Below are 6,026 nucleotides of genomic sequence, written 5' to 3'. Positions count from 1 at the left end.
AAGGTTTACTTGCATTTCCTGTTCAGTTCCAGTCCAGAATAACTCATCTGGAATACTACAAAATTTACTATTTAAATCCCTAAAAAAAGTGTTTATCACGTGTTTCCCAAGAAATAATTGTCCAGAGCTTAGAAATGAGTGTACTCTCCTGAAGTAGTGGGACTAGATGTTACCCTTTCAAAATTATATTTTATGCAATAAGGAGAGCTGGAGTGGATGGGTTTATTTAGGCAGGGTTTACAAACCGGATTCCAAAAAAGTTAGGGCACTAAACAAATTGTGAATAAAAACTGAATGCAATGATGTGGAGGTGCCAACATCTAATATTTTATTCAGAATAGAACAAATCACAGATCAAAAGTTTAACCTGAGAGAATGTACCATTTTAAGGGAAAAAATCTGTTGTTTCCAAATTTCATGGCGTCAACAAATCCCAAAAAAGTTGGGACAAGTCCATTTTTACCACTGTGTGGCATCCCCCCTTCTTCTTACAACACTCAACAGACGTCTGGGGACAGAGGAGACCAGTTTCTCAAGTTTAGAAATAGGAATGCTCTCCCATTCATGTCTAATACAGGCCTCTAACTGTTCAATCGTCTTAGGCCTTCTTTGTCGCACCTTCCTCTTTATGATGCGCCAAATGTTCTCTATAGGTGAAAGATCTGGACTGCATTCTGGCCATTTCAGTACCAGGATCCTTCTCCTATGCAGCCATGATGTTGTGATTGCTGCAGAATGTGGTCTGGCATTATTGTGTTGAAAAATGCAGGGTCTTCCCTGAAAGACATGTCTAGATGGGAGCATATGTTGTTCTAGAACCTGAACATAGTTCTCTGCATTAATGGAGCCTTTCCAGACATGCAAGCTGCCCATGCCACAAGCGCTCATGTAACCCCATACCATCAGTGATGCAGGATTCTGAACGGAGCGTTGATAACAACTTGGGCTATCCTTGTCCTCTCTGGTCTGGATGACATGGCGTCCCAGTGTTCCATAAAGAACTTCAAATCGTGACTCATCTGACCACAGAACAGTCTTCCATTTTGCCACACTCCATTTTAAATGACCCCTGGCCCAGTGCAAACGTCTGAGCTTGTGGAGCTTGCTTAGAAATGGCTTCCTCTTTGCACTGTAGAGTTTCACCTGGCAACGGCGGATGGCACGTTGGATTGTGTTCACTGACAATGCTTTCTGGAAGTATTCCTGAGCCCATTCTGTTATTTCCTTGACAGTGGCATTCCTGTTTGAGGTGCAGTGACGTTTAAGGGCCCGGAGATCACGAGCATCCAGTAGAGTTTTACGGCCTTGACCCTTACGCACAGCGATTGTTCCAGTTTCTCTGAATCTTTTGATGATGTTATGCACGGTTGATGATGATAACTTAAAAGTCTTTGCTATTTTACGCTGGGAACATCATTCTGGTATTGCTGCACTATCTTTCTGCGCAACAATGGTGGAATTTGTGATCCTCTTACCATCTTGGCTTGTGAGAGACACTGACACTCTGAGAAGTTCTTTTTATACTTATCTTTATACATCATGTTGGCAATTGACCTAATTAGTGTTAATTGGTCTTCCAGCTGTTCGTTATATTCTCAATTTCCTTTTGCCAGCCACTTATTGCTACTTGTCCCAACCTTTTTAGGATTTGTTGACACTGTGAAATTTTGAATCAACATATTTTTCCTTTAAAATGTTACATTTACACAGATTAAACTTTTGATCCGTCATCTATGTTATATTACGAATAAACTATTGACATTTGCTATCTCCACATCATTGCATTCAGTTTTTATTCACAATTTGTTTAGTGTCCCAACTTTTTTGGAATCCAGTTTGTATTTATTGAGGATCAATGGGATTTACTTGTCTAAATAAAAGGTTGAATGAAAAAAAATAGGATAACAAGAGTAATATGCAGCATGTGAACAATCTTTAGTTCTAGGATATTAGATATGATTAGAGATTAGATATGAAAAAAACCTGTTGAAGCAGGCGCACACCTACTGTCAGATATGAGCCTGTGTTTGAGCTCCCAGCTTCTTCTTCTTGTTTTATTGGCGGTTGGCAAACAACTGAAGGAAGCATTACCGCCACCAACTTGTAAGGAGTGTGCACCACAGGACCAAAAAAACCCCTGAAAAAACAAAACAAAACCTCTCTTTCCTTTTTTATCCTATTATACAACCTACACTGTTTTAGAACATAAAATATAGCTTGATAGCCTCTGTTTCCTGAATCTTTCTGCAATAAATCAACAATGTCTAGTTTCATTTTCATTTTACTAAAATGCCTAATCATTTTTTTCTTTGAACATGATATCCCCTGCAATGCAAAATAATGTGTTCTATGGTTTCCTCTTCTCCACACTCACATGTCCCTGTTTGATGTTTCCCTATTAAACATAATGTGCTGTTCAGCCCAGTATGCCCAATTCTGTGTTGTGAAATACTTGTTTCTTCTCTCCTGTTTCTTTCTGTTCTTCTCCTTTCTCCAATTTTCCTTTGGATTTTATAAAACCACCGGCCTTTCCTTTCTTCCTCCCATAATTTTTGCCACTTTTCTTTCATTTTTTATTTTATTATACCCTTTATTTCTGTTATACTAAACCTAACATTAATATCAACCACGTCCCGACCAGTGCTCTCCTTAGCCATCCTGTCTGCCTTTTCATTCCCCAAAACCCCGTGATGTGCTGGAACCCATATAAAGTTTACTGTAATCCCCATCATGTTGATCCTATAGAGTGTTTGTTGTATTTCAATTCATATATCTGGTCTACTATATGACTGGTTGTGTTGCAAACTGGATAATGATGAACTAGAATCTGTGCAGATGATTGGTTTTAATGGTCTTACCTCTTCTACCCACTGAACTGCTGAAAGTAAAGCGAGCATTTCTCCTGTATAAACTGATACTCCGTCACTAACCCTTTTTCCTACTTTAATATGAAATTGTGGTACAATGAACGCTATCCCAATTTTATTAGTTGTATTTTTAGATGCGTCTGTGTATATATGTACATAATTATAATACTGGTTAATGTATTCCTGTACTGTATATTTATCCATAGTAAAAAAATATATTCTTGTTTTTCTTTTCTAATAATGAAAAATCTACTATAGCATCAGGAAGTACCCAAGGTGGTATTGTGGGTAATGGAACTTTCTGACATATAGCTAGTTGATCTAAATGGATTTCATTAACTTTGGCTTTTATCATCCACCCAAAGCTTTTTATTGTTTCCTTTTCCCAACCTGATTTAAGCGCTTCTAATGTTGGATGATCATTTCTTTGACCTTGTAAATTTGTCCAGTAGTTCAAAGATAGCTGTTCCCTTCTAAATTTAAGAGGCATTTCTCCCATTTCAACCTGTAATGCTGCTGTTGAAGACGTTTTAAAAGCACCTGTACATATTCTTAGTGCCTGGTATTGGATATTATTTAACTTATTGAGGTTTGTATCTGCTGCTGAATTGTAACATATGCACCTGTAGTGGAGGTGCAGCAAAGCTGGCCCTGACACCACTACATAGTCCAAGACTGACCTAATTCATCCAGTATAAATGGCTGTCAATGAATTTCTATCAGCTCCCCACTCACTTCCAGCTAAACACCTCATTATATTTAACACTTTCCTATATTTTTCTATTATTTTCTTAATTTGTACACCCCATGTCATTCTTTCATCAAACCACAACCCGAGAAATTTAAATTCTTTAACTCTTTCCAACTCCCGACCGTATAATTTTAGCTTGATTTTCTCATCAACTCTTTTCCTTGTAAAGAACATTATTTTAGTTTTATCTACAGAAAATTTAATTCCCCATTTATATGACCATTTTTCTAGAACTGAAATTGCTCCCTGAAGCTTCTTTATAATAAATTCTAGATTTCTTCCTCTTTTCCACATTGCCCCATCATCAGCAAAAAGTGAAAATCCCATTCCACCCTCTACTTCCTTATACATATCATTAACTATCACTGAAAATAATAATGGACTGACTATACTACCCTGTGGTGTCCCATTTTCTATATTACAACTCTCAGAATAATCCTTCCCTATTCTCACTTGCATTTGTCTTCCTTCTAAAAAAGTCTTAATCCATCTAAACATACGACCATTTATACCCATTCTTCCAATTTTGATTAATAATCCTTCCCTCCACATCATATCATACGCTCGCTCTATATCAAAAAATACTGCCACAAACTCTCTTTATTCACTTGAGCCTTTCTAATTTCATGCTCTAAACATAAAACTGGGTCTATTGTACTTCTCCCTCTCCTGAAACCACTCTGATACTTTGACATAAGTCCTTTATTTTCCATATAGTATATTAATCTTTCATTTATCATTTTCTCCATTATTTTACATATGTTGGATGTTAATGCTATAGGTCTATGATTTTCTGGTTTTGACTCATCTTTCCCTGGTTTTATAATTGGTACAATCACTGCTTCCTTCCAACTTTTTGGAATTTCCCCATCCTCCCATACTCGATTATATAATTCTAATAGAATATTTTTAGATGATCTACTTAAATTACTTACCATCGCATAACAAACCTGATCTTTTCCTGGAGCTGACAATTTATATTTTTTAAGTGCCCTGTTCAGCTCTGTTATTGTAAACAGCATATTCTTTTAATCCCATTCATCCTTTTAATCATTGTCCATACCTTAAAAATGTCTGTCTCCTCCCTACTGAATTACAAAAACTCCTCCAATAATCTCTCTTTGCAGTTTTAATAGTTCTTCTTACATTTGCTTGCAGTTTCTTGTACTCATTCAGATTCTGAAAGTTATGATTTATTTTTAATAATTTGAAAGCTTTATTTTGGTTCTTAATAGCTTTAGTATATTCTGTTGTCCACCATGGTACCAACTTTCTTTCCCTTTTCCCTCCTTTCTTCCTTATAGCATGACTGGCTGCTTCAAGGATACCATTACATATAGAAGAATTAAAATCATCAATACTACCAGTTATATCTGCATTTTTATTTCATTACTATTCCTATATGTTTCCCAATCTGCAGATGTAAAACACAATTTTTCCATCCCATTTATACAATACGTCTCTATTTGCAACTTTATTTCAGTCATGATAGGGTGATGATCACTTCCTATAGTTCTTTTGTTAATTATTTGCCATAAACAAATACCTGCTAGAGAATCTGAAACTAATGTTAAATCAGTTGCTGACATTGTGTTATCTCTAAAATTAATTCTGGTTCCACTCCCATCATTCAAACATACCAAGTTTGTAGCATCCATTATTTCTTCAATTATAGCTCCATTTTGATCATTATGATTACTCCATTCGAGCTCCCAGCTGAAAGAAACGAGCTGTCATCATGGTGAAGGTGGAGGTGTTTGTGGGCGTGGCTCAGCTCTGCCTCCCACTTTAGAGGTGTGGTTCAAACACACTTCCTGGTTCTTTCAGAACAAAACAAGTCAACAGAGCCTGTGGGGATTGGAGAAACACGAACAGAATGGATTTCGATCTGTCATCAGGTCAGTTTTAATCTAGTCTCCTTCAAATGTTGTTTTTGATGTGTTCTGCAGAAAGATCACATTAAAAATAGAACTAACACAAAGCCGTGGTTCCACTTTGAAGACAGGTTTCCCTTTAGATCTTCTGTGATTGTTCTTTACTAAATTAATCTTTATTTTTGTTTAATTTTTCAGCTTTAGATAAAGATGAGGAGGTGAAGCAGGCGGAGGCCCAAAAGGACGAGTTCAGCTTGCCTTGGAGCAAAAACAAGAATAAAGATAAGGACAAGAAGGTAAAGATGTGTGAGAAATATCTGCTGTGGATGGAAGTTATGAGCGTGCTCATGTTGTTAGACTTGTTTATGCAGATTGCAGCATTTGTTTTTGTCCTCTCGTTCCTCAAAAATGGGCTTTACATGGAGCTGTTAGCATGAACTGTGTTTTTTTTTTTTTATGTTTTATTTGTAATTTTTTAGGGTGACAGCAAAGACAAATCCAAGGACAAAGACAAATCCAAGGACAAAGACAAAT

General features: G+C 36.6%; 1 long non-coding RNA gene across 1 annotated transcript; it reads left to right on the top strand.

The window, feature by feature from the left end:
• Nucleotides 1-5,431: 5,431 nt before the first annotated feature.
• Nucleotides 5,432-6,026, top strand: LOC119411164. The gene is made up of 3 exons (XR_005186877.1): nucleotides 5,432-5,516; nucleotides 5,691-5,788; nucleotides 5,972-6,026. It is a non-coding gene; the product is annotated as an uncharacterized LOC119411164 (long non-coding RNA).

Source organism: Nematolebias whitei, chromosome 6, assembly GCF_014905685.2.
Source record: "Nematolebias whitei isolate Nwh7 chromosome 6, NemWhi1, whole genome shotgun sequence".
In the NCBI taxonomy this organism is placed as follows: domain Eukaryota; kingdom Metazoa; phylum Chordata; class Actinopteri; order Cyprinodontiformes; family Rivulidae; genus Nematolebias; species Nematolebias whitei.
Note: the sequence above shows the minus strand (reverse complement) of the source record. Positions and strands in the feature narration are given on the sequence as shown.